The following is a 9,619-nucleotide window of genomic DNA, read 5'->3' as shown; positions in this document are numbered from 1 at the left end:
GAGAGAAGACACAGCACGTACTGATCTTAACGGACTGTCAATGCCCAATTGGCAATCCTATGATCAGGAACGTTTAGGATGTGTCTACGAAAGAATGGTCTCATGAATCTAACTTCTTTAGATTGCATTCTCCCAATCACATATTCCTTGGACTTATCGTTTAAGCATATAACATTTATATGAGACAGCTCAAACAATAATCTTTGCCCTTTATATTTAAACTACATTAGTTTAACTTTGTGAAATGTCCGTAAAGTATCATCATATGATTGGTTTTAGGGCACATTTCCAACACCAAGGGGAACAGGTGCCAGAGAAATATATCCATAAAGTTGAAGATGGTGGAATCCAAGTCCCAGATGCTTCTGCTGCCCAATTGAAGGATGTTCCAGTTATTGATCTTGCTCTCCTCGCAGCTTCTTCAATCTCTGCCGATGAACTTGAGAAGCTCAGATCAGCTCTTGCCACCAACCAGAGCTCAGATCAGATCAGCTTCTGCAACAAAACAGAGTATCAGGGTGAACAGAAGGAGCCACAACCAGTAAAACGCCTCGTTTAGTCTCACCATGCGTAACATGACGTCTTGTAAGGCAGACCAAATGACGAGACTGTCCTCACTTTATGACATGGCACACGGTAAATGATCCATACAGGTGAGAAGTATAAGTAAATTTACCACCAAAAGAAAAATGTATCAGAATTTAGAAGTTGATAGGAGCATATTTATGCAACTTAGTTAGCTTGTTTCTTGGCATTTACTTAGTTTAATTCTAGTTATTTTACTACTTTAAGCAATTTTCGTGTGTTTGTAGGTTAAAATAACAAAGTTAGCAACAAAGTGCTATTTGGAGCATTTTGGAGCATTTTTGGGCCAAGATTGGATAGTGCAAGCATGGAGACATGAGGATGGACGTTTTTGAAGATTTGAAGGCTAAAAATCAGCATGTGTGTGTGCAAGTGTGTTGACCTACAACTCCAAACATCCATCCACTACACCCTTTACATCCACTCATTACCAAACTTTCATCCACTACACCCATTACATCCACTCATTAGCAAACATTCATCCACTACACCCATTACATCCACTCATTACCAAACACTCACCCATCACACCCATTACATGCACTCATTACCACAACACTCATCACTACCACCTTAATTAGATGGTGGTCCTTTCCCTAGCCTATAAATATATCCACCCTTCACCATAACAAAGGGGAGAAGACAATCCACCCATCCACCCTTCACCATAACTCACCTATATCCATCCACCACCATAATTTACCACTCATCCATCAAACCACACTTTGTGCCGCAACAAAGAGAAGAAGGAGGACCCTTGGGCGTGCTTGCCATTCAAGTTGGATTGTTGGAGCGTTTTTAGGTGTTTTCATTCTTTTGTTTTCAATGTCTAAATTTGTTTATCTTTGCTTTGTGAGTATGAGGAACTAAACCCCCTTAGCTAGGGGGGAATTCGAAACCATGTTCATGCTTGCAATATGATTTGATTACCTTCAGTTGTGATTTCATAAGTTGTGAATTCAATTTGTTTAACTGCTTGATTGATAACTTATTCGTGTATGTTTATTAAGAGTGCACACTTAGTTTGCATGCATGAATATGATGCTAGAGTATAAGGGAGTTTCACCTAATAGTTACAAACTTATATTCACAAGTAGTGGAGGTCGCTTATAAACAATCGCGTTAAATAAATTCTTGGCAGGAGTTTCATGCTCATCATAGTAACGAATGCCTCGTCAATACTTATAGTTTTCATAATGCTTAATGATCTTTGATTGTATCTTTATTGTGTTGTTCACGTAAAGAACTTTTGAAGAATTCTTGAATTGTTGTATGTGATTTCCCATCCAATTCAATAACTTAAGGAGAACTTGAAGGTTAATTTAAGTGGACTTAATTAACCTGGGGTGTTGAGTTTCATGATTGATCGAAAGAACAAATAAAAATTGGTTTATGTGCAAGTATGTCATATGTGGAGAAGAACCTCCTAGCTAGCCTTCCATCCATTCAATTTACTCAAATTCGTGCAGATTTCATTAGTTCTTTAATTTACTTGTTTTGTTTTCAAATTCGTCAAAACCAAAACCCCCTTTACTTTAAAGTGTTTTATTAGTCAAAATCTGTTTTGATTTGTGTTTTTAGGTGTCCCAAAAGTGTGTTAGAGTCCAAATCTGCCCAGTTTGTGTTTTTAGGCAGATTTGAGCGTTTTTAGCTTATTATGAGTCCTTTGAGTTTGTTTTAAGTTCTTTGAGTCTAGTTTAGTGTTTTTGTCTTTGTTTATATGTTTTTAAGTCAGTTTAGAGGTTTTAGCAAGCCCTCCTAATTCCCGGTTTAGAACGATTCCTACTTGCATTTATACTACAATTTGACAACAAGAGGGTTTAATTTGTGTGTTAAGTTAAAATTCGCATCAAATTTTTTGCGCCGTTGCCGGGGATTTGCAACTTTGCTAATCCCCCGTTGTTTCTTTTTCATGTTTTTTGTTTTAGTTACTGACTTTGTTTCTATCTTTTATTTTTACTTGTGATATTTGATTTAGTTTTGTTTCCTTAATTTTAGGGACTAGAGAAGTAAGACATGGATTTTGCTACCATTCAAGCTCAATTGGCGAAACTTACTTCTCAATTGTCACAATATGCCGAAAGGACCACAATGCAAAGTGTCCCTACATGTGGTGTGTCCTATAGGCAAGGATATCCAACTCATCAATGTTCTCAATTCACTGCGAATGAAGATGCTTGGGGTTATCAAAGCCATAGCCAATCATGGGACAACATGTTTTCCAACGCTTACAATTCAGATTGGAGAGATTATTCAGATTACATGTGTGGAGAACTGCAACAATTCCAACAAGATGGATATTGGCAGCAAGAAGAGGAGTTTTATCACTGGCCATATGAACCACCACAACAATCTGCCCAATTCAATTCAGGTACATCTTTGGATAATGATATGTTTAATAAATTACTCACCTCTTTGAACCAGGATGTAGAAAACCGAAACAAAGAGGTGAAAAATCAAGCCAAGAAGACGGGCGAATTGGAAAAGCAATTTGGGCAGATTATGGAGTTCAAGGCACAAATTCAAGAGCAAAGTGAATTCTCCAACTCAACTGTTGAAAATTTGAAAGAAGATTTTGAAATCCATGATGCTATCACTTTGGGAAGTGTTGTGGAGGTTGGAGGTGAACCCAAGACATCCAAACCAAGCCAAAACATGGATGAACAGCTGCTGCTCGAAGAAGAGGAGAATAACAAGGCCACGCCAAGGGAAGAACCACCCTTGCCGCAGCCCCATATGCCCTTTATGCCGTCCACTACAACCAAGGTAAGCCTAAATTCAAATTGTCCTGACCCCGTTTCACCAAATGTCCTTATTCCTTGCAGGATCATGCAATCTAAGGAAGAAGAATGTGAGAAAGGCATCTTCGAAACCTTTCCAAAGAATCAAGAGCAAGAAGTGGATGGAGAATGTCTAGAATTCATCAAAGAAGATACACTTGAGACCAAAATTCCCAAAGAAGTTGGATTTTATGACACGGGACAAGTCATAACTCTCAAAACACCAAATCTGGCCAAGTCCCATATCCCTACAACCTTCAAAGATGTGGTGTTCGTAATTGAGTTTGTGTTGGAGCAAGAAAGTAAGCCATCTTCTCCAACTTCGATTTTATTTTATACTAACTTGTTGATTTTAATGATTCAGGCACCTACACTAGAATTTAAACCATTGCCGGATCACGTCAAGTATCACCTTCCATTCAAGGATCAATTCCATGCTATGGGCCCTATCCAAGTTTAGAAGGAAGTTTCGTCCGGCTGAAGGACGTTAAAGCCAGCGCTTCTTGGGAGGCAACCCATGTATTCAAATAAGGAAGATTTTTTAATCGCTCCACAATCAGTTTTAAGTTTCTAAAAACCTTCCCTTTTCTGCATTTCTATTTTGCCATGATTGTCATTTTTTATTTTTGTTGTTTATTTAATTATTTTTGGGTGTGGGTTTATTTTTGAAACATTGACAGATATGCAAGGTATTCTTACATTCATTTTCATGAAAAAAAAAGGAATATTAAGCAGAAAATAACAAGAGGGAGCCTTCACAAAGGCTGCTTAGGAGAAGTCTCAGTAGTCAACGGAGCCTCAGCAGTCGGCGGAGCCCCAGAGGGAGGAGGCAGCGGAGGTTGATCATTTGGAGCTTCAGTACGAGGTACAACCCCAGAAGACGAAGGTAAATGCTGTTGGAACAAACCCACAAACCTCTGATGATCAAGTAAAATCTGACCATCAAATTCCTACATCTAGTCAATCTTCCTCTTCATGTTTGTAGCATAGTTATGTGCGAGCATGTGCACCTGTTTATTCTCATGCTTGAGCCCTCTAATCTCCCGCTTGAGACTCATCACTTCAGTCGCCAATGATTCAACTTGACGGGTTCGAGCAAATAGGCGTTGGGCCATATTAGACACAAAACATGCACACTGCACACTAAGAGCCAGAGAATCCTTAACAGCCAACTCATCAGACCGTTTGGAAAGTAGTCTGTTATCTTTGGGAGTGACAAGGTTCCGGGCCACCACCGCAGCGGTCATGTCATTCTTCATCACCGAATCCTCAACGGTAAGAGAACCAGTAGGGGATGTGAAGGATAGGCGCCATATGTTGTCTGGAGAAGGCGAGACTACCTCTTCACCAAGGTTCAAGTCAAAACGACGGTCGGAGGGGCCAGACATTTTTAGAGGTGTTAAAGAAAGAAGAGGTCGGACAAGTCAAGGTCGTAGAAGTGCAAGAATAGAGTTTCTACAGGCAGAAATTCAAGTGTGCTTTGAACGTCCTGCGTACCTCTATAAAAATCAGCACTCGACAGGATTTTAGAGATCGAAGAGGCGAGCTCAAAAATCGAAGAAACCAACTCAAAAATCAAAGAGGCGCTAGCTTTCACAAAAGCTGGGCTTGCTTAGAAACCACGGGCCAATCTTCTTTTTCAGATTTGTCCGCACTTGTCACATGCAACCTCTGCACTCGACGGGATTTCAGAGATCAAATAGGCGAGCTCAGAACTCGAAGAGGTAAGCTCAGAAATTGGAGAAGCATCTGCTTTTCCAAACGTGTCAGCATCTGTCACATGCAGAGTCAGCTTTGCGGAAATCACGGGCAGTTTGTCGAAGCGCTGATTCCAGATATCGAAGAGGCACTTGTTTTCAAGACGTGTTAGCGCCTGTCACATGCACACTCAGCCTTGCGGAAATTACAGGCAATCTGTCAAAGATCTCTTGTGAAGTAGAAAACACGTGAAGTTTACTATTAAATCATCCAACGGTTGCTGACAAGGGTGAAAGAATAGTACCTGTTATTAATTCCTATAAATGTCACCCTTCACCCTCCATTGCAAGGCAGACATACATAACCCTTATTCTTCTCCGAGAATGCCTTTCCAACAAACCCTCTCGAGTCACTTAATGTTCCTTATTCCTTGGGGTACCTCTGCAAACAACTCATCCAAAGCAAAAGTATTTCATATCATGAAGGTTGAAAGCAAGAGTATCTCATAGCATGTTTTCTCCCTATCCTTCTCCTTGTCGTTGTTTTGGGACAAGGAGAAAGAGAACAATTAGCCAGCACTTGGTATCAATCTTCCAATCTAGAACCGACTGCCTGGAACCCCTTCCTGATTGCTTACCTAGCCTTGCTCTCGAGTGCTCATCTTCATCATTTTATGCTTCCTCTTCGTCTACCACGTCTGCTTGGGGAACAGATAAGGGAAGTGAAAATGATACCTCGAAGCATGTGGAGACAATTTGCCAATTCATCCTCAGCTAGGGACAAGGAGAAAGAAAGCAAGAGGTGGGCACTTGGAAAGATTGAAGAAAGAAATAGACCAATACCTCTACCTCGTGCCTGCCTGCCGTGCAGAAGAAACAAGCAGAGAAGAATGCAGACTGCACAATCAAATCAACCCTGCAGAAGGAGTCTGATTTGAAACCAAGGAACTCTCATATTCCTCGCTCAGAATTCCAAACCAGTTTGAGATCAAAGTTGTGGAAAGACAACAAGATCATCTATCTCCAAAACCAGATTTGCGTTCTTAAACTTTACTCTGTCTGGTTTTTACTTTGCCATACTTGTCATGTTTATTCGTTGTTTGTTTGCTTGTTTTTTTTTTTTTTTTTTGTGTGAGTTTATGCTTGAAACATTGAGGACAATGTTTGATTTAAGTGTGGGGGGGGTAACCAAGTTGTTTTGCATGAAATTCGTGGGAGTTTATCATCCATTACTTCTAAGTGTTGTTCCTTGATGTTTTTAAGTGTTTTTAAGCTGTTTTGGAGTGTTTTAGTGTGTTTTGACATAAAAATCCGAAAATCTCATAAAAATTTGAAAAATTGTTTTGAAAAACCCAAAAAGAGTTTTTTTTGTGTGTTTTTTTTGTGTCTTAGGGTACCTTCCAACACAATGATGAGGATTGGTTTTTAATTACATGACTGTTAAAGAGAGTTATAAACATGGATGAAATTTTGATTTACTCTTTGATGTATGCTTGGTTGTGGTTATAAATTATGAATTCACATGCAATCATAAAGGAAAAATCAGTTTTTGTAACACGCTTGAAGGAAGGAACTCAAATGAACGCTACAACCTTGTGAGACTTGAGCCTAAATGTTTATTTGGAGAGTTAATAATTTGTGCACCATTGTTTACTAAAAGTCGTTGCATGATCTCATTATTCTTTGCTTGGTTGCTACTTAGAAGGCGTTTCATCATTTAGTTCCAAATGCTAGAACTCATGCCTATTTCATTCAAAGCATGCTATTGATTTGCATAACACATATTCAAGATGAAGTTTTGTAGTGACCACCAAAGCCAAATTGCCGTGCCCCTATTTCATTATGTGTTTAAGTTTAACCCCGTTGAGCCTTGTGTTGCCTATGTTCTTTGTTACCCACACTATCCTCACCTAGCCTAGATTAGGACCATCCACACCCTTGTTCTTGAAGCATAGTAAAGTATAATTTAGAAGGAATTCCTTTTGTTGAACTCTTGTAGAAAAACAAGTGTGGGGGAAGTGATTCTTGTGTGTGTGTGTGTGCCAAAGTCCTTCATAAGGCACCAGTAGAAAAGGAAAAGAAAAAGAAAAATTGGTGGAAAATAGAATGAAAAGAAGAAAAGTTGTGAAAAGAGTTGAAAATTTTATGAGAAAGAGCTCTAAAGTGTTGCTTGTTGAAGAAGGGGTCGAAAGCATTGAATTCGACCCTAAGTGTTGCATGAATCTTCCCTTTGTGTTTAAAAGTTGATTTTTGCATTCTAAAGTAAATTCCAAGTGTCGATTCCATTACTTTGCTTGCTATCGCTTTAAGAACGTTTGTTATTCCTATCCTTTCTTTGTTAGCCATTACCCCCAAGCCCTGTTACAACCCTTGACTTCAATCTTGAGTGTTGTGTGTTTCAATTTGTGGAGTTTGAAATTGATATGAGCATATGGTGTCACTGGTTCTCGCATCTAAGTAGTAGCATTCCATTCATGAGATCATATATATAAATGAATTAATAATTCCAGAAATTGCTTCTTTGTTGAAAAACATATGTGAGTACTAGTTTTCATGTTTACATCAATCTTCTCACATATACCTAGTATAGGGAGTGTAGTAAAAAATTCTTGTGTGAAAATAAGAGTGTATCTAGTAAGGAATTAAGGAAATTCTCTAAGGCATGTTACTATATTCAAAATGTTGTTTTAATTGATTAAATGTGAGCTAGTGAATGGTGACTATGATTAAGTATGCTCGAGGGTAAGGAATGCTTAAATCTATGTAAGTGGTGATCTTTGGCATGTCATGTTTCATTGAAAATCCCTAAGGCAAATGTTGGAAGGTTAGGTTGTGTTTTGTTTGTTTTGTTTGTTTTGTTTCGTTTTGTTTCTTTTGTTTGCTTGAGGACTAGCAAAAGCTAAGTGTGGGGGAATTTGATAAGAGCATATTTATGCAACTTAGTTAGCTTGTTTCTTGGCATTTACTTAGTTTAATTCTAGTTATTTTAGTACTTTAAGCTATTTTCGTGTGTTTATAGGTTCAAATAACAAAGTTAGCAACAAAGTGCTATTTGGAGCATTTTGGAGCATTTTTGGGCCAAGATTGGATAGTGCAAGCATGGAGACATGAGGATGGACGTTTTTGAAGATTTGAAGGCTAAAAATCAGCATGTGTGTGTGCAAGTGTGTTGACCTACAACTCCAAACATCCATCCACTACACCCATTACATCCACTCATTACCAAACATTCATCCACTACACCCATTACATCCAATCGTTACCAAACACTCACCCATTACACCCATTACATCCACTCATTACCACAACACTCATCACTACCACCTTAATTAGATGGTGGTCCTCTCCCTAGCCTATAAATATATCCACCCTTCACCATAACAAAGGGGAGAAGACAATCCACCCATCCACCCTTCACCATAACTCACCTATATCCATCCACCACCATAATTTACCACTCATTCATCAAACCACACTTTGTGCCGCAACAAAGAGAAGAAGGAGGACCCTTGGGCGTGCTTGCCATTCAAGTTGGATTGTTGGAGCGTTTTTAGGTGTTTTCATTCTTTTGTTTTCAATGTCTAAATTTGTTTATCTTTGCCTTGTGAGTATGAGGAACTAAACCCCCCTTAGCTAGGGGGGAATTCGAAACCATGTTCATGCTTGCAATATGATTTGATTACCTTCAGTTGTGATTTCATAAGTTTTGAATTCAATTTGTTTAACTGCTTGATTGACAACTTATTCGTGTATGTTTATTAAGAGTGCACACTTAGTTTGCATGCATGAATATGATGCTAGATTATAAGGGAGTTTCACCTAATAGTTACAAACTTATATTCACAAGTAGTGGAGGTCGCTTATAAACAATCGCGTTAAATAAATTCTTGGCAGGAGTTTCATGCTCATCATAGTAACGAATGCCTCGTCAATACTTATAGTTTTCATAATGCTTAATGATCTTTGATTGTATCTTTATTGTGCTGTTCACGTAAAGAACTTTTGAAGAATGCTTGAATTGTTGTATGTGTTTTCCCATCCAATTCAATAACTTAAGGAGAACTTGAAGGTTAATTTAAGTGGACTTAATTAACCTGGGGTGTTGAGTTTCATGACTGATCGAAAGAACAACTGAAAATTGGTTTATGTGCAAGTGTGTCATGTGTGGAGAATAACCTTCTAGCTAGCCTTCCATCCATTCAATTTACTCAAATTCGTGTAGATTTCATTAGTTCTTTAATTTACTTGTTTTGTTTTCAAATTCGTCAAAACCAAAACCCCTTTACTTTAAAGTGTTTTATTAGTCAAAATTTGTTTTGATTTATGTTTTTAGGTGTCCCAAAAGTGTGTTAGAGTCCAAATCTGCCCAGTTTGTGTTTTTAGGCAGATTTGAGCGTTTTTAGCTTGTTTTGAGTCCTTTGAGTTTGTTTTAAGTTCTTTGAGTCTAGTTTAGTGTTTTTCACTTTGTTTATATGTTTTTAAGTCAGTTTAGAGGTTTTAGCAAGCCCTCCTAATTCCCGATGTAGAACGATCCCTACTTGCATTTATACTACAATT

General features: G+C 38.4%; 1 long non-coding RNA gene across 1 annotated transcript; it reads left to right on the top strand.

Moving 5' to 3' along the window:
- The first annotated feature begins 1,209 nt into the window (after window positions 1-1,209).
- On the top strand, window positions 1,210-8,750 carry LOC126608887 (uncharacterized). The gene is made up of 2 exons (XR_007618009.1): window positions 1,210-1,387; window positions 8,617-8,750. It is a non-coding gene; the product is annotated as an uncharacterized LOC126608887 (long non-coding RNA).
- Window positions 8,751-9,619: the final 869 nt, after the last annotated feature.

The sequence above is a fragment of the Malus sylvestris genome, chromosome 16, assembly GCF_916048215.2.
Source record: "Malus sylvestris chromosome 16, drMalSylv7.2, whole genome shotgun sequence".
In the NCBI taxonomy this organism is placed as follows: Eukaryota; Viridiplantae; Streptophyta; class Magnoliopsida; order Rosales; family Rosaceae; genus Malus; species Malus sylvestris.
This window is presented reverse-complemented; position numbering and strand designations above follow the sequence as displayed.